The 20,620-nt window shown below is 32.1% G+C and overlaps 1 pseudogene across 1 annotated transcript; it reads right to left on the minus strand.

Moving 5' to 3' along the window:
• Nucleotides 1-2,821: 2,821 nt before the first annotated feature.
• LOC143596359 (glucomannan 4-beta-mannosyltransferase 9-like) lies at nucleotides 2,822-18,701 on the minus strand (annotated as a pseudogene). Its single transcript, XR_013146694.1, has 9 exons — nucleotides 18,358-18,701; nucleotides 18,158-18,256; nucleotides 17,678-17,930; nucleotides 4,208-4,318; nucleotides 3,873-4,009; nucleotides 3,675-3,788; nucleotides 3,394-3,593; nucleotides 3,119-3,310; nucleotides 2,822-2,989 (listed from the first exon to the last, which is right to left on the minus strand). The product of XR_013146694.1 is annotated as a glucomannan 4-beta-mannosyltransferase 9-like (transcript).
• Between the last annotated feature and the right edge of the window lie 1,919 nt (nucleotides 18,702-20,620).

The following is a 20,620-nucleotide window of genomic DNA, read 5'->3' on the forward strand; positions in this document are numbered from 1 at the left end:
TATATAAAAAAAGGATTACCAAACAAAATATTAGATAACAAATATATTAAAGTTGTTCTCTACGAGTTTTCATTTTTTGAAATCTAACCATTACATCATCTACTTTAACACTAATAAGCAAGTCGTTCTCAATGTAATAAATACAACCGTCACTTAAATTTCAACGCCCATTCGATTACGCAAATCGGACTTCACGTACTTCATCGCCGAAAATGATCTTTCAACGGTTGCGGTTGCAACGGGTAATACGAGAGCTAACTTTAATCAAACTAGTCAAGTATCAAACTATTAAAAATTCAAAATCCACTTTATGAATTATGTTACACACTCACAAGTTTGTCCACAAAATCACAAAATTCCCCCATTTTTTTTACATAATCTAAACATCATTAATCTAAAAATCTAAAAACGTAACTAAATTAGACATAAATTAAATGTATTATGTATTTATGTTATACCTTAGTGTGCATTTTAGTAGATGGAGGGATGTTGGAATAGTGGAATTGTTTCACTGTGAGTCCGCCCCTGCCTGGTGGCCGGAATTTCCGATTCCGATGAGCTGAAGCTTGAAAAGAAAGGGACTAGGGAGGCAGACGAATCGTAAAGAACCGTGAGCAAACGATGTTTGTGAGATAGTGAATTAGTGATAGTGACATGGCATCTTCATTCTCAGACTGAGGGGTGTGGGGCTTCAACGGGGGCGCTAGAGCCCCTCCGCTCCGCCCCCAGGCGCTAACACCACACCACCAGGGCGCGAGCGGGGCGCTAACGGGGCGCTAACGCGAAAAACAATGCAGGCGTGAGCCGGTTAGCGGGAAAAGAGAGAGATAAAGTTGTCTTGGTTTTAGAAAAAGAGCCGTTGGGCTCTTATTAAATTAAAAAAAAAAATATTTTCTTAAACTTTTAATATATACCTTTATAAAATATACTCCATTTCACAATTATACACCTTTCCTCCTAAAATCCTCTCAAAATTAACACAAAAAAAATGTCGTGGTACTCGTCTGATTCCGACTCCTCCGAAGAGGATGATTTGCTTCTTCATGTAGGGGGAGTTTTGACCGCAACCGTGGTGGATCTTTTGCAAAATCAAGCCCAGCAACCTCGAGTCCCGAGAGTTAGAGCACCACTTCGTGATCGTGATCGATCGGGTGCTAACGATACTTTGATTAGGCATTATTTTAGCCCTCAACCGGTATACGAGGAGTCGGATTTTCGAACTCGTTTCCGAATGAGCAGACAATTGTTCATGCGTATAGCAAGTGATTTAGAATCATGTAACCCTTTTTTCAACAAAGGGAGGATGCTAGGGGTCTCCCCGGTTTTACCTCTCTTCAAAAATGCACGGCTGCTATCCGTCAATTAGCGTACGGCATTTCGTCGGACGCTTTGGATGAGTATTTACAGATGTCGAAAAGGGTTGCACGTGAATCCCTTCATTTTTTCTGCTAAGGTAAAAAACATTAATTTTAGTTTTTATTAAATATTTATTAAATTTTTTAATATATATTATATGTTTATAGATTATTTTAATGCCTATAACTATAGATATATATATACTTATATCGTATTTATATACGTAGGAGTCATATCGATTTACTCTCGGAGATATCTGCGTAAACCTACAATGTATGACATCCAACGCATATATGAGGTGCACGCAGAAAAACATGGTTTTCCTGGGATGCTAGGTAGCCTCGATGTACGTATGTTGGATGGGCTATGTGTCCAACGGCCTGGCGAGGTCAGTTCCACCGTGGTGATCATGAAGGGCCGACCCTTATACTTGAGGGGGCGGTGTCACAGGATCTTTGGTTTTGGCATGCTTTTTTTGATGTTGCTGGGTCAAATAACGACCTTAATGTTATCGATCAGTCACATTTGATCAACGACCTTATCGACGGGGTTGAACCACCTCAATCTTTTGTTGCAAATGGAGAACTCTTCAAGTACAGGTACTATCTGGTCGATGGTATTTACAACGAATGGGCTTTGTTAGTTCAAGCTTTTACAGATCCAATCGCCGATAAACGGAAGTATTTTACGAAGAAGCAAGAGTCTGCTAGAAAAGATATTGAAAGAGCTTTTGGAGTTCTGAAAAAACAATATTATGTGCTGGCGAACCCGATACGTTATTGGACTCGGGAGAGGATAATGGACGTCGTCTACACGTGTCTGATCCTACACAACATGACGTTAGAAGACGAGGGCAAAGCTATCTGCCAAAACTACCAAGGTGACATTCCGCCACAACCGTCCACAATCAGTGATCAACAAAGACTTCATAACATAACAAATATCAAGAGCCGTGAGATACACGGGAATCTTCGACATGAGTTGGTTGAACATTTGTGGGCGAGGCGACCCGATGATCTTGTATTAGATTAGTGTTATTATTAAGTATTATTGTTTGTTTAATTTTTAGTATGTTTTTTTTTTGTAATTTGAATTTTAGATATTAATGTGTTTTTTTTTATTAATGTGTGTTTTTTTAATATTTTATGTGTTTTTTTAATAATATGTTATTTGAATATATTTATAAAAAAAATAAAAAAAAATTTCGCTGGAGCCCCTCCACACCAGGGGTCAGGGGCTCCAACGGGGGCTCCAACACCCTCCTTATCCAGTTTCTCTCTCTGCCACACGTCATAATATTATTGGTTGGAGCCCCCACTAAAGCCCCCACACCCCTTAGTCTCACGTTCACAACAAATGACATAAATCATGCAACATAACCATAATATAATGTAGTAATGATTCAGATGTACGTGCAATTGAAAAGTGATGAAAAAAGTGGAGAATAATACAGTAACATATTGCCAGCTGCTAAGAGTTGGGAACACGAATGCCAATATAACCGCAACCCATTATGATGTAGGCTATAGCCTGTAAATAAAGGTAAATGTAGTAGTGGTACTTCCCATATGCAAGATCGTTGCAAGCACGTCCAAAGAGGGCAAATCCCACGCAAACCTCTAGTATAAGAATCCTGTCAAATGCGCCCATGCATAAAATATTTAGTTTATAGATATTTCTAAAATTTAGTGTTGTTATTAACACATGTATAACATGAGATAAAAAGGACATTAATAGAACCCATGCTTGACCTATGACGTACCTTTCACCAATTTTAAACCAAGGTTGAATTTGTTGGGCTGTTGCTTTGACCTTGGAAACATCTCCGTGTTTCTCGGTGACAACCCATTCGTTCATGCTTTGAGTCTCAAAAAGTCCGATAAATATGGCCTTAGCCCGGTGAAGGGACATGACAATCTCAAAGAGAGCCCAAAACCCTAACAAATAGAAAGACCTGCATATGAAACATGAAGCAAGGACGCTCATTGATTTATAGTGAAATGGCTAGTCATGAATGATCTGAGAACTAAGACTTACCTGGGAGTTCCTACTGCATTTACAAACGTGATGACAGTTGGAATATATATCATAAACCATCTTGGAATCTCGACTTCCGGTATCAATATGGTTGCAGGAAAAACCACACAATAGAGCGTGAACGCAACAATATGAGCTACAACCTTTCTGATAAAGAAGAAACTATACAAAATATATAGCTTCTTCCACCATGTCACTGTCTAGACAACACGTAAAAAAAAAGTGACATAAATCCATTAACAAAATAAAGTAATAAAGAGAAATGGTAAATAAAATGATACCTCATTTCTCATGATCTCGAAAACCATTTTTCTGAAAAGATTAGCTGGACCACAAGCCCAACGATGTTGTTGGTGACGGTATGCTTCGAATACACTTGGCAGTTCGTTTTGAACCTATGCATCAACGTACAAATATGAAAACATTCAAACTTCCTTTGTCACTAACTTTTTATGATCTAGAAAACTAAGGCACTTTACCATTAGTGAATCAATGTATAAGAATTTTCATCCTTTGAGACTAGCTCGGACCGCCAAATCCATATCTTCTACCGTGGTGCGGTCCTTCCACCCCCCAGCCTCGTCAAGTGCAGCCATTCGCCAAACACCAGCACTCCCTAAGGAAACAGAAATATAGAACACCACTTCAATTTAGTTTCCATTACAAGAAGCAGAACTTGAATACAGTTTATATTATTAATAATGTCTAAAGCCGCAAAGTTACCACACTCAGTGTCTATAATTGTGTGCAACAATTAGTGATGAACTATTCAGCAATTAATTAACTAAATACAGGCAGGTAGGAGTTTGGTTACCATTAAATCCAAAGAATGCGAAACTAATCGAGCCATATTCTTGCTCCACTTTGAAAAGGTAGTTAAGTGACATCTCTTCCAATCTTGTCATTAAGCAATCATTTGCGTTCACTGCAACATTAAATCGGTTACGCAACCATTAAACAAGTAAGTTTCTAATTCTTTTGTATCATTAACTTTAGTGATGAAAATAGCTTGAAAAAAGCTCGGCTAGAAAAAGCTCAATTCTAAATGAGCTCGGTTTAACTCGATCGGCTCGATTTCTGAACGAGCCGAGCTCGAGCCAGGGTCGGCTCGATTTTGGCTCGACTCGTTGGCTCGTTTAGATTAAACCCTAAATTATAATATCTATATATAATAATATCACAATTATACATATATTAGTCACTCGATACCTAAAACCTTATAAAATAATAACAAAAATAAAACATATAAAGTTCTAATTATTAATTTTTTATAATATGTATGTTAAAATTATATTTTTTTTATCTTTTATATATCAAAATTTGTAAAATAAGAAATTAAAAAATTCAAAAATTCAAAATAAAAAAATTCAAAAAAGTTAAAGGAGACTGGCTCGGCTCGAGCTTTAAATGACCCGAGCTCGAGCTCGATTTTTCAGCTCGATAAAAAAAAAGAGCCGAGCTCGAGCCAGCTCGATTAAGTTCGAGCTCGAGCACACTCTGGCTCGGCTTGACTCGGCTCGTTTAGAGCCCTAGTCTGGATCCAAACATAACTGTTCAGCCTAAACAGTCAAATGCTACGTGGCTGCGGGCTAACAGTCATAACCAGTTCTCCATTAGGGGCTACGTGGCTTTGAGAACTTCTGTGTGTGTAGGGTAGTGGTACAAATACTGGAAGTAGAAATATTTCCGTTTAGCTTGTCAAGAAAACTATATATGTATTGTAACGGTAATTTACATTTTTTTAGAGTCAACGATTCACCAGCACATCGCTGACATATTTTTCCCCACATTGCAGGGAAACATATTAGTATAGGTAGCAATGAATTATAGCCATTCATGGAGTTAGACGCTCGCAAGGTAGAGATGACTCAATTTTAAATTATTAAAATATTATAAACATGATTTATAAATTAAATACTCGGGTATTTATTATCGCGAAGTTTTCAAATAAATTAATATTTTATTATAACCAAAGTCTTCCGCTAAAATAAACCGCAACTCTGATGTATTTACAAAACAAGTACCAACTATTGGTCATACGCCTAGGCCCTAAGCCGGGGTGTGACATTGATGGGTATATGAGTTTGAGCTTATAAATGTTGTAATTCTTTCTTCTTAAGTTGGTACAATTTCCATTTATATGTGGATGCTCTACGTGTTAATGTGAAGTTCATTGGTTGAAAGAGCTGGACTTACGAGTTTGTTGTTTCATGGCCTTTACGTGATTCAATTGTTTTTTCTATGGAGGTGGCGGTCCGGTGGCCATGTTGATTGGTTAGCCATGGGCAACTAATATGTAGTAGTATACTAATGTGGTGTAGTGGAATGAGTTAATGATTTGCGGTGTACATTTGTGGTTATGTGTGACTCAAAAACTCAAATTTTACCCATGTTAAATGTGTCATAGACTATTGGACTTCAAGTATTGTTGAAGATTTGACTTTTATAAACATTTCGGTTTTTAGTTTGTTTGCGAACAACATCGTGATCTCTGATCGTGGCGTAGCAAGGTTTGGTTTATTTCTCTCTTTTTAGTCGGCGATGATGGTGGTCAGCTACTTGGCATGGCAACCTCGGTTGCAACCGTGACGACGCCAAGTTGTACTTTGTTCAGAATGGAAGTGGGTGATGGTGTATCTGTTGATTTTAGGCTATAATGATGCTTCGCTACTTGGCATGACAAATTATGTTGCAACCATAGCAGAGATATGAGCCTCAAGTAATTTAATTTACATTTTGAGCCGTTTTATAGGTCGTGAAAATTGGTGGCTCGAGTCCGTGATAATGACCAGAAGCTCATCTGAGACCGCTTTACATGTTGATTTTTATTAGAAGAAAAAAAAACATACCTTTTATGTATTTTTTGGTATTCTAAACTAAATTTGGGCGTCTATTCGCATTAGATGTTTGATGTTTGATGTTGAGTCACTGAATATCTATTTCACTTGATTTAGAAATCTCATAAATTGGTTCTCCGACTCTAGGTCATAATCGAAGTGAAAGGAAGATTTAATATATACATAACAGTGGTAGATTGTTTTTGGTTAATAACGGGTCAGAAAGGGTTTTATGCTTTTTAATTATTACATAACAGTGAATACCAATTTTTGCAGGTGATCGTCTTGAATATGTGAAAGAAAGACTCAGATATTAGGCACAAGCAGTAGCTTGCACAATTAAATATTTTGTTAAATCATTCATCACATGAAAAAAAATCCAAGATTTGGCCTTGAGATGGATGGTTAAGTTTCTGTTGATGAGGGGTTGCAAATTGCAGTATTAGAAATTGGTTGCAAGTTATGTTGCAGATTGAAGTCAAAGTCAGTTCATTTTATTGTAAAGTTAGACTATTAGAATCAATTTTTTTTTGTAACAAAATGGTATATGTAAGAACATGAATATGTAAGAACGCGAGTTAAGAGATTCAATATTACTTTTACAATTGGCGTTCTTAGTCAACTATATTTAGCATTACTCTAGCTAGAAGTTGTAGTTAATTTTATTGTTATCAGTGGCGGACCCAGGATTTTTTGTCAATGGGGTCCCAATTTTTTCGGTTTACAAAATTTTTCGGGTCGGTCGTTATTCGGGTCGGGTCGAGGCGAGGAACATAATAAAACACGGAACTATGGTGTCATTGGAAACGAGTAAGTAGAAAGAATCTAAATTAGAAACTAGATGAAACATACACTTTTAATTCATACCCGAAAAACATGAACGTAATCTATATATATGGTCTTACATAATTGACCAAAACATGAAAAAATAACTCTAACACAAATAAATGATTAATTATAATATACATACATAAGGTAAATAATAAAAGAATATGCAAAATCCATGTTAACATTATATATGTTGCATGGTGATAATGACTATATGAGAGAAACTAACAAAAAGCACAAATACCCTAACTGAATAACTAAGACTAGGATATTAAAAAAACAACAAAAAAGGAGTATGGTGAGGCTTGAACCTACAACCTTTCACAAGTAAAACAATGGACTTTCCACTGTACCAGTTCAATCCTAAAAGTATGGGTTCCAAGTATTAATTTCTATGGGGTCCTTACAAAATTTAATATACCGTCTCTAAGTAATTTTTAAAAACATCGATGTCCCGGGACCCCGATCGGACCTGTGTGGTCCACCCCTGATTGTTATCATAAGCCTGCGCAACGCACAGGATATAAAAGCTTGACCCAAACCCGAACAATGCGAGGGCTATAAAATCTAGTTTCTTTTTAATTGCATTTAATTTAATTTAATTTTATAATGTATGGATCTTAATCGTAAAATGTGAATAACACCAACCATCTGTCAAACTTGTGAACGTAAAGCAATAATTCCAAATATGATGTGTTACAATAATTTTGTTATTATGTCCGGTTTTTTAACTCGGTTGATTATTGGTTTAGAATTTTTAAATCATTATGCAATTCATAATTTAACAGATGGTTGGTGTTATTCACACTGGACTGGAAATAGTATAAATCAGTGTTTTAAAAACCAGTTTAAGTCAGCCAATTGAACCGGTTAAATCGGATTTCACACAACATGCTTGTATTTTGAGTCCGGTATTTTGACCGGTTTGCTAGAATATCGTACCAACGTTTATTTTTTCTAGAATATCGGATTTTACCCGCAAACCGGTTTAATTTCGAGAAATTTTATTGCGGCCCATATTTATTCAAAATTACTTTTAACACAACATTTAACATTCAAACGTATAAACTTTAAAACAAATTTTTTTTTAAATTGAGTGCTTTTGTACTATTTTTTTAATATGGATTAACTTTTGTATTATTTTTTGTTATTAAATCATTTACTTTGGGTTATTTTTAAATTGAAGTTGTATATGACCTGAATTATAATGTAAATTATTTAACCGGTTGAACCTTCCGGTATAACCCGGTTCAACCGGTTATACCATTTTTTAGCTAATGTATGTAAAATTATACATCTTTTAAGCATCAAATAATCTCTAAAAACTGCAACTTCTATCAAATAATATAGCACAGAAGGCTACTTATCTTAATAAAATGTAATTTTAGGTGAACCCAAGCCTCAAACGAAGAAACAAGCGAAAAGGCGAAGAAAAATGGAAGAAAACACAATAAAAACAATAAACACGCCCCCATGCCTTAAGAAACACGCCTCCATGCTCCTGGAAACAAGAAAAGAAAAAAATCCACAAGAATTTAAGCACATGTCAATAAAAGCACGGGGCCATGCCTCTTTGGCCACGAGGCCGTGGTTATCTCCAGATAAAGACAAAAAGAATTGAAGCACATGTCAATAAAGGCACGAGGGCGTGCCTTTGAAAGCACACCCCCGTGGTGAGTCATCATGTACGATCTGACAACATGCAACTGGGACACGTGGACACAAGGTCGTGCTTAATAAAGCACGGGGCCGTGCTTCTACCTCCAGAGAGCCTATAAATAGAGGCTCTTGTGGCATTTTAGAAGTGTGCTTGAAGTATAGTTCTATACGGTTTTCACTTATAACAACACCCACATTACACTCATATTGAAGATCTAGTGAGTAGTTGAAGGCTTGGAGGTTATCATCATCATCCATCATCATCAACACCATCATAATCCATCACTAAGAAGGGATATTCATCCACATTTGGTTAGATTGTTCTAGTTTAATCATGTGTTTGTTATCGTCATCTCTTTTTATGTTCATAACAATGCTCATTATGAGCTAAACTCCATTTACCATCTATAATCTATGGAGAAACTTTGTTTTACTTGATGATTACATGAAACATGTGGTTTAGTTTGGTATAGTACATGGTTATATTGCAATTATCCATTGATGAATAAATGTTTTATCACTTTAATTCAATACATCAAGGTTGATGATTTATAATCATTCATGGTAATTCATGTTCTTGGAAACTATAAATGGTAAAAAAGTATACTTTGATACTTTATTCAAGATAAAGTATGGATCCTAATGTTGTACTTAGAAATGATGAGATATAAGCTATGATCTATTTCTCTAGTTTTGATAATTCTGAAATAACATTGTTAACATGATTGCTTAGGTTATCATACTAGTTAAATAAATCATATGTTAATGGAATGTGTACTTATAATCTAATTAAATCAACCAAGGGGAGGTTGTGTGAGTTAACTACAACCACTCGAAGTTGTTAGAAATGGTATTTGAGAAATCGAAGTCAATCATAATCGTTCTACTATACCAAACTACTTGTCTACTTAAATTGACATTCTCGTTGTAGCATGACATTAGGAAATGATGGACTTTAAATTCGCATGTTACTTTCTTTTATGTCATATAATATGTTCGCTTAGAAATGAAGAACTATTCTATCATATATTATTATGACAAGTTTATCACATGTTCATTTAATAATCATCAAGGACTAATGGAGTGGATCCTTGATATTAGATGGTAAACCTTCATATAATTGAATTACTCACTTAGAAACTCTCTTCTTTATTATATATAAGTATTTATATTTTATAAAAAGTTTAAAAATAAACCCCAAAATGATTAAAACCTCCGATTAAAGTAAAACGACGATTCATTATTCGAAACATTTGTGTCCACGGATCGATACTTGGTTCTTACCAATACTATTCACATATACGATAGGTACACTTGCCTGTTTTGTGTGTGTTTAGTCTTAGTAAAATTCACTTTTATAAATTTAAAACACGATCTCGTGCAAAAGCTAAAACTCCATTCTCTTATATTTTAACCGCAACACACACGCCGCATCATTAGCCCAATCTGATATAAACATATATAATTTATTACATAAAATAATTTTAAAAATATAATATAAAAAGTAAATAAGTTAAACGAGTCAAGCCGTAAATAAGAAGGGCCCAACCTAAAATTGACTCAAACTTGTATATGTCAAATCTACACCTGCAAAAGTGATGTTAGATTTGTGTCATGATTTTTGTTTAATGGGTGATTATATTTCTACTGCAAGCCCATGCGTTGTAAATATAAATATGTAGATTTTATGTTCAATCATTTGTCCTCAAAATTTTATTTTCTTATGTGTAATGTGTTATTTAGATGGATTTATAACACAATATGTGATGTGACTTGTGTGTTTGAAAAAAGCAATTGGATCATGTGTTTTGGAATCGAGAGTTTGCTAAGAAGATATGGAATAATGTTGAGAAATGGCGTGAGATTAAAATTTATGTAATACTTATATTATATTTTAAAATCAAAAGTTTTTATTGCTTCTTTGTATATGTTTTGGTTTTCTTTATAATATCCTAGATTTTATCCCCCCGTATTACGTGGATTGTTTACATTACTCGTTTCTAATATTTATATATTTTTATGGATTTTAATTTTATTTATTGTAAGAAAGTTAATAATATACTTAAGGTTTGATGATGAAATGGTTTCCCAAATAAATGAGATGTTATAACTCGATTTAAAAGATATTTGGGTTTGGTGAGACACATGACCAGCTTATTTTTTTACTACAAAATTGTTTCTTAATTATAAATAGTATTTTTTTTAAATAAAAAAGATATTAATTTTTAGTATGTCCCTATTTTATAGGATTTTCATATCATATGTTTGGTGAGATTAATTTTTAATTTAATGAGATGTTATAACTCGTTTAAGGGTTATCTGGGTTTGGTAAGAACCAACCCCGTGAATATAGGTCAAATGCATGAGATAAATCCATTTACAAATAAAGCAATCTGGTAACTTAAGAGAATGTAAGGAGCAACCAGGATTTTAAAGGTTTCGTTTATATATATTTAAGATTTGACCAAAAATAAATGTTTCCTTATTTTCTATAATTTGTATTTTTTGTTTGCTTTATAATACATATATATCATCATTCATTAAAATAAAAATATTATTTGTCTAACCCGTATATAACATGGGTATTTAACCTAGAGTTATATAATAATAAAAAAAATTGTTGCAACAACAATATTTATTTCATTTTATTGTGTCATTCTAATTTTATTATTTTTAAAGCTTTCCTTTTTAACGGTTAAATTAAATATTGTTGAAGTGTTAACTTTGTATTTTGCACCTTCGTCGTCTTACCATCCCAACAAAATGAGTATAAATCATTTTACTTCTATCTATAAACTATAGATAGAAAAATCATAACATAATACAAAAGTCAATGAATCTGTGATTAAAAATGCGTTAATCATTTCAAATCTCATTTAACAATATTATTAATAGTCAATTGAAATTTGCCGATTTGGATTAGATTAAACTACAAATGACCATAAAATTAAGAAATATGAGAAGCAATCTAGTTTATTGATTGTATATTTAAAATTTGAATGATTGTGAATAATTTAAGAGGAAAAATTGAATAAAATGACATAAATAAAAAAATCTTATTGGTTGACTTTTTCTATAAACATGCAAAATACATGTTAATTCACTCAACACTTTAAAACGTCTAAAACTTTTTTAGACGACAAATTTAAAAGAAAAATTCAACATAATAACAAGTTTTTTTTAATCTTTAATATGAGCATCTTATTGTTATTTATTTATATATATATATATATATATATATATATATATAAATATATATATATAAATATATATATATAGGGGATAGATCATGCGAGAAGTGATATTATAGCGAGAAGTGCGGGAAGTCGATATCAACCATTGATTATCCCCTAGTTGTTCAAAACATTAATTTCCCTAATTAATTACTCCTAGATTATTCTTCATATTAAATCTTGTAGAAAGTTACAAATTTTAGAAAAGTTAAATTGACTTTTATATAAAAAATCCTCTACAATAATTTTAATGAAATATAATCGAGAGAAAAAATTTTTCATTCATGGTTTTATAAGATTTATTTGAATGTTCTTTTACGTACCTACATATGAAAATAAATGTATATGTAGGTAAATTGTAATTACTTGATCACGTACACAAGTAACACAATAATCTACATATAGCTCATGTTTAATTATACAAATTGTTAGTTATTTTTATTTTATCTAAAATTAACTCGTATTACAAACATAACTTATTTTCATATACACAAATTTTGTTTCTTTTGTTTTCACCAACACGTAACTAATATTCACCTACACATAACTCATATTCACCTACACAGATTGCTAGTTCATTTTATTTTCACCTATATATAAATAATATTCACCTACACATAACTCGTATTGCCTACACATAAAATTTAGATTATAGAATTATTATAATAAAAATAAATAACATGGTGTGTTCCTACGTTGCGAATATTTTACAAGTTTAGGTTAATACTATTAATTATATGTGATATCATGAACATGTTTTGTTTGTGTTGGTTAATTTTGTGATCTGTGTAGGTAAATACAAATGGGTAGGCTATAACATGAAGTAATGAAATTTGTATATATAGGTTAATATTGTGATTTGTGTAGGTTACCATGAACTAGTTATATGCATGTATTAATGTGATATGTGTAGGTTATAATATGAACTAGTTTTTTTATGTGTAGGTTAATATTATGATTTGTGTAGGTATTTGTTTTTATGATGGTTAATGTAATTTTTTTGTAGTATGAGTATGGTTGTTTTGTTTTATGTATTTTTTGAATATTAAATCAAATTAGAAAATAAAAAAAATTTATAGTTACTTGTAACTTAACATTAATTAGTATTAATTACCAAAATAAACTCCTAAACTTTTTACTAATTACTTCTACAATTAAATAATCCAAAATTAAATAAGAAATATTGATTGGTTAGAATCTCTTCTCGCACTTCTCACCATAAGAACACTTCTAAAATAATCCAAATTATATATATATATATATATATATGTATGTGTGTGTGTGTGTATATGTGTGTGTTTATGTTCAGGAGAGAAATCATGCTATTGTGAGAGATGTGAGAAATCAATTAAATCAATCAGAATTTTTTTTTATTTTTCTATTTATTATATTATAAGGGGAAATTAAACATAATTCTATATATTCTTTTTTGGTAACTAATATAGATTTCATATAAGTTACAAATTATATTATTCTTTTCTATTTTTGTTTTTTGTATTACTGTATAATAATTTATTATTTTTCCTTTTTGTAGATAATGTTCTAGTTGTTTTAAATATCCAAATAAATTAGACAAGGTTACAGATATTGTCCTTTATGTTTGCACTAAATTTAAATGATTGTCATTTATCTTTAAAAGTAACATTATTTGTATTTTACGTTTTAAAATATTACATTGGTTGTCACTTAGCCCTATCCTAGTTAGTTTTTCTCATTAAGTGTGCCTTACACATGGGGATAAATTAGTAATTTCACCCAATTATTAAAAAAACATTTGTATAAGTAACAATGTTCATCCCCCAGCCCCCTTCTCTCTCTCTCTCTCTCTCTCAAACCCTTTCTTCTTCTGCAAATCAAACCCACCATCATCATGGTGGTTCTAAACTTCAATTAGACATTGTATAATAAAGAAGCTAAAACAAAGTGTGAATCAATAGAAGAAGTAAAAACCGTAGAGGACAATGGTGATGCTGTGAATTGTTTGGTTACCCAAGAGATGAAAGTTGTTTAATTCAAGAAACCGATTGGGAAATTGGAGTTTTGGAGAGGCTTATACATGGTGCTATCCACCATTTATTCAAAGTATTTGTAAGTAACAATCAATTTCATCACAAGTTCCGCCACACATACAATCAATTTCATCACCATGTTCGCTCTTCACTGTCCATACTTAGCCCCTTACACACACACACACGCACGCACACTGTCAAATCCACTTCAACTTTCACCAAATCTGTAACAATCATGGGATTTAATCATCACAAAATCATAAACTAATAACCAATTTGAGGTTGATGGCGTACATAAGAAGATGGACGCAAATGAGGCGTCAAGGAATCCGAAGATCACCACTAAAGCTCGAATTTGCCATTGTTGTGGAATGAAATTGATATGAGATGTGAAAACATAGTTGAATCTTAGTGTCTCGAATCGCGTATCTGGATGTGGCGACCAGGGTTGCAGAGACGGTGGTGGTTACCGGAGGTTGGATGGTGGTGTGAGGTGGGTAGGGATGAGGATGGTGGTCGGTTTAATTTGCAGGAGAGAGAGAGAGAGAGAGAGAGAGGTGTGATAGTAAGAAATGGATTTACTTATTAAAATGTTTTATTAATAAATGGGTGAAATTACTAATTTCCCCGATGTGCAAGGCACATACATGACCAGACTTAACAAGAAAAACTAACTGGGTTAGGGCTAAAGGACAAGCTCTGTAACATTTTAAAACGTAAAGTACAAATTATGTTACTTTTAAAGATAAATGACAACCATTGAAATTTAGTGCAAACATAAAGGACAATATCTGTAATTCTGTCAAATAAATTAAAACAACCAAATTTATTTTCGTATTTATCCCCAAATCAACCTACATGGAATAACTAATAAATTCATAGTAACTACTACACATAAGAAATAAACTTGTGTTTACCTACACATACAACGAGCAAAATATAGATTGTATCTATGATTTCAATTATATGCCTACATAATTTCCTAATTTCCTACACAAATCTTATAACATATAAAACTTTATGTGATAATACCATCATAACGATTAACCGTTCTTTATTGTAGTCCTACACTAAAAGTCACAAACATATGGCGAAAATGAAAGTGTGTTGGTGAAAAGAACAAATAAATTGTGAAAATGAAAGTTATGTGTCGATGAAAAACACAAATAACGATGAACTAACAATTTGTATACATAAATCTGAGTTATGTATAGGTTGACATTAGTTATTTATTGGTGAAAATGAAAGGAAATAGCAAGGCAATTTGTAAACCTACACAAAACTAAAAATCTATGTAGGCAATATGGGACTACCTACACAGTACATGTATAAACCTACACATAGTAAAATAAATTATTTTTTTATTTTACACATAATAAATTAAATTTAATAAACGACAAAAATACTAATAATCTACACTTGTAAAATTTCCATACACATTCGTAATACTACCAACACACTACATGTATCTGTGTAGGCTATACATGAATATAGTATTTGGCGAATAATGAATGAAGATAGATATTTAACTAAAATGATTTTTAATTCACAATACTTATAATTTGAAAAATGGATTTATAAAAATAAAAAATGTGATTAATAATCTTGACTTTAAAATCATGACTATACTAACCTTTTCATTAAAACATGGTTAATTAATTACAAGTTTGCCATTTTATTTTGAACCATTGATTAATATTACTTCTTTCCTGAACCATTATATATACCTATATATATATACACACTAGTTTTTATCCCCCGTATAACGGGGGGTTGTTTTACATTGTTTGTTCTAATATTTATTTATAAAATTGGTTTTTTAATTATAAATAATATTTATGAAAGTTAATAATATACTTATGGTTTGATTAGACTCAAGACCCGTTTATTTTTTTTACTATCAAATTGGTTTTTTAATTAAAATAATACATATCTTTTTTTAAGTAAATAAGATACTAATTTTTATTATATCCTATTTTATAGGATTTTTACAACAATAATTTAGTAAGAATAGTTTTTAATTTAATGAGATGTTATAACCCGTTTAAGGAATATCTGGGTTTGGTAAGACTCAAATCCATGAATTCGTGTCAAATGCATGAGAAGCCTTCATTTATAAATCAAGCAAATCTGGTGACTCCAAAAAAGGGGGAGCGACCACATCGCGACACGTAGGATTTTTATGTCTTCGTTTATATATTATATGTGTGTGTGTGTGTGTGTGTGTGTAATTGGCTTTGTTATACATTGTGTTATTGGTCAGGGGCGTAGGTTAATTGGGGCCAGGGGTGGCCCCGGCCCCCTACGTTTTTTCTCCCGATAGTGTAAATTTATCATTTTACAGTCGAAATTTTTATACATAGTGTAAATTTACCCGTTTCTGACCGAAATTTTGAGTCTGCCCCCTCAGTTTTTTTGCCCGGTAGTGTAAATTTATCCTTTTTTAGCTGAAAATTTGTATACATAGTGTAAATTTACCTTTTTTCGACCGAAATTTTGAGCTCGACCCCTCCGTTTTTTGCTCGGTAGTGTAAATTTATACTTTTTCGGCCAAAAATTTTTATACATAGTATAAATTTACCCATTTACGACCAAAATTTGAGCCCACACCCCTCTAGTTTATGATTTTTTTTATAAATACTGAGTCCGGCCCCCTCGACGTATATTTTCAAGCTTCGCCACTGTTATTGGTTAGTCATAATATTTAATTAAGGTTTTCTATGCATTGTATTATAAGTTCTGATTGTACTTTTCAATTGATACTCAAATTAAAAATTAAAATTGAATTATGTCACCGTGTCTTTTTGTTCGTCATTGTGTCTTTGTTCCCTTCTTCTTCTTTTTCTTCTTCTTCTTCTTCTTCTTCTTTTTTTTATCGTTGTGGTGTTATCCTACTCATCATTGTGTTTTAGTCCTTTTGTATTATGTTCATTGTCTTTTGTTCAGGACTGTCATGTGACATACGCTTAATTTGAGAAAAAAAAGTATTGTGTTAATTGTGTATTGCGTTCAGATTATTGTGTAATATATATTTTTCATTATGTTTTACGAATCTGGTAATGGTGTGGTACGTATTTACCATTGTGTTTTACATTTCAGGTTATTGTGTAATATGTATTAATCATTGTGTTTTATATATTAAATAATTTGGTGTTATTTTATCATCAATATTTACATATTTGGATTACAGAACAGTGTTATTAGTATTAAAAAAACACAATGACGTAAAAAAAGACTTAATGATAAACATAAAGACACGATGAAGTAATTTTTGTTTTAATTTATATAACAAAGTCATCTTCATACTAAAGATAAAAAAAATTTGTAATAATAGTGGTTGTTTTTAAAAATATCATATGAAAAAATTATAGACGTTAGGGAATTTGATGTGCCTTGCATATTGTAATAGAAAATATGTGTAATTACTTTTATGCCTTTCTCTCTTTGATCCTCATTTGACATATGTCAATTAATTATGACTTTTCATATATTATAATTCTATGAGTTTTTGCGGGATAACTTAACTCTTATGACTGGATACTTAAAATACAATAAAAATACGACAAGATTAAAAAACTTATGAACTTTGAGTTCGTATAGATAAATTACAACTTTATGCACTTTATATAGATATTTGTCTACAAATATCTATATTTGTGTTCGTGTAAATAAAAAGAAAATAAAACTAAAATCAGTTTTAGGGGTATAATAACTTTACCAAATTTCCAACGTCCTTGAACGAGACCAAGTTCATAGTTATGATGAAGAAATGGAATCGTTCGAGTGAGAAAATCAGGTTCGGGTTGGAAATCAGCATCAAAGATGACCACATACTCGCATTGTTTTGCATAATCATGCTTTACCCCTTCGTTCAGGGGCCCGGCTTTATACCCCTTTCGGTTATCCCTAAATTGATAATGTATGTTTACTCCTTTGCTTGCCCAATTTTCACACTCCATTTCCACTAAACCCTACCACAAAAATACAAAAATCACCTTTATATTATATGCTTAACTTGTACTGTTACGTTCCCAAAATAAATCATCATCATCATCGTACTCAGTATATCCCACCAATAGCAATGCTATGGTAGGGTCTGAGGAGGGTAAGATGTAGACAGCCTTACCTCTATCCCATGCTTCCGGTGAGACCCCCGGCTCGAACGTTCCCAAAATAAACTGTAATTTAATTTATCAACCTTAATTAATGGATCAGTTGAATCATCAAGTACTTGAATAACAATACGATCAGATGGCCATGTAAGACCACATGCTGCACCAATGGAAAGCTGATAAACCTGTATAAACAAATAATAAATATATATTAATAACTGCTAGAAAAATTAACAAAACAAAATATAAAAAAAACAAAAAAACAAATCAATTGTGAAACAAGAACCTCTCTTTCATTGAACATGGGAACTTGAACAAGAACAAGAGGATACACAGAGCTACCCAGCTCAGCATCATCTTCAAATGGTTCCCATTTGTAACGTTGTTCGGGTTTCTTACCAAACAATTTGCTAATTGCAACCACAAGAGCCATGTAAACCGTTTCTGTGAACAACATGACTGCCAGCACCAGATTAATATACATAAAAATTGTCAAACATGGCACCACGAAATACACCTTGATCTGACTCCAAATCAGCAGAATTTGCTCTCGTATATTATCCGGTACTGCACCATCAAAATATTCTGATAGAAATGCAATCACCTTAAGCTTAAGCTTCTCCATTTACTCTGTTTGTTTTCAGAAACTGAAAACTGGAGAAAGGGAGGACTTGGTTATGAAGATATAAATTATTTCTTTCAATGCCGGGAGAATTGTACCTAACTCCATATTATTACATTTTATGTGTATTAGTTAATTATGATAATATTCGATACCATCTGAAACACAACGTAAACACGTAGCAAAATTAAACAAGTCTTTGATTGACTAATGTAACTTGTCAATGTTGGCATAACGCAACTTGTTTAATAAATAAGTTGATGTATTTATTTATTTAAGTTTGTGTGGTTTTAAAAAAGATTTTTATTTAGATTTTGAATGAGTTAATTTATAAAATATTAATATTCAAAGTTTTTATATTTTTGTTTCGGAAAATGAAATATTTTATCCCCTATTAAAATATTAGCAACTAAATTGGTTACTCATAATTATTTATTTTCACTTTCGTATCCTCAAACCTTTTGTGTCCGGTACCTATAAAATCAAGTTTTTTTTAACACTATAATATCGAGTTAAATGTATAAAACCAAGTTAATTACGTGTGAAGAGATATAAGAAAGAAAAAGAAATAAAAAAAAACTCTAACTGATAAAAATTTCATATAAGCCATCAGACACTATATATTCGCAAATGAACATTATATGGTTGACCCGACTCACGCCATGATTTTAAGTATGTAAAGGTTGAGGTAGGTGTCTTTGGCACAATTAAAAATACGCGTCATGTACAAGTTTACTTATTCAATATCTTAATCCATCGACTTGAAATGCTTTAATTGTCAAGAGAGAATAGTGATTCTCTTTGGGATTTTTTTAAGAGTGACAACGATATCTCATTCCTATAAACAAAATTCTATACCTTACTATGCTTTAAGGGTGTTTTATAATATTAAAACTCGTTCAGTTCTATTATTTATTTTTGTTTTTATAATGTTATAATGTATAATGATAGTCAAGTTATAATCTAGCTAATTGACATTAAATATCAAAAAACTATGTGTATGGTTGGTATGGGTGATGAAATGAATGGTGGAATTTAATGGAGTATTACAATTCATTGGCTAGTGTGATACCTTCAAGTAATGAAATGAGTCATTCTTTTGTGTTGCTTGATAGTCAGAAAAAACGAAGGAATGAAATACAAATGGAATGGTGGCGGTAGTCGAAGGAATTGAATACAAATGTGGTGGTGAGTGGTGGTGTTGTAGTCGGTGGTGGTAACCGGAGGTCGTGATGGTGGTGGTGGTGGCGGGCGGTTCCGATGGTGACGATGCAGTAGCAGCCGGAGGTGGTGGTTGTAACATCCGACTTTTATCGAAATAATAAATGAAGGAAATTTATTACAATTGTGTGTGATTATCTATTTATTTAAATAATAGTATGTTGAGTGATGGACTTAGAATAAAACATCGGCTTAGGAGTGGTTGTGGGCATAAAGTTCATGGGCTTTGCGTATGAACGTACCTTAAATCTTCTTAAAACCCTAGATCTTAATCTTTCCATATTATGTTTACACAAGAAACACACACAAACTTCCTATCTCTCTCTTAGGTTCAAGGCTAGTTTAGCATTTCCTTGCAATCGAATCATCAAAGATTTATGAAGAGGCAAGCTAGTTCAAGAACGAGACCCCGAACACATTCTCCTAAAGGTATGTTTTGGATTTAAAATTTGTTTAATGGATTGGAGTTTTAACTTGAGAAATTGCTAGAATGCTTGAAGTTGTGGTATAGTTTAATAAAGGGGACAACTTTATAAAATAGTAACAAACTTTTACCATTGTATCAATTAGGTTATTGAATTTTTTTTTTCAACTATGTTACTTGCAAACTTTTTTTTATCTCAATTAGGTTATCCACATTTTTTTTCTCATTTAGATCACTCAAGTTTCACATATGTACTAACTATACATTTTTTTTATCATTTAG

This window comes from Bidens hawaiensis, unplaced genomic scaffold (genome assembly GCF_021521415.1).
Source record: "Bidens hawaiensis isolate Kalapana, Puna unplaced genomic scaffold, B.hawaiensis_p1.1 tig00046281_1, whole genome shotgun sequence".
NCBI classification, from domain to species: domain Eukaryota; kingdom Viridiplantae; phylum Streptophyta; class Magnoliopsida; order Asterales; family Asteraceae; genus Bidens; species Bidens hawaiensis.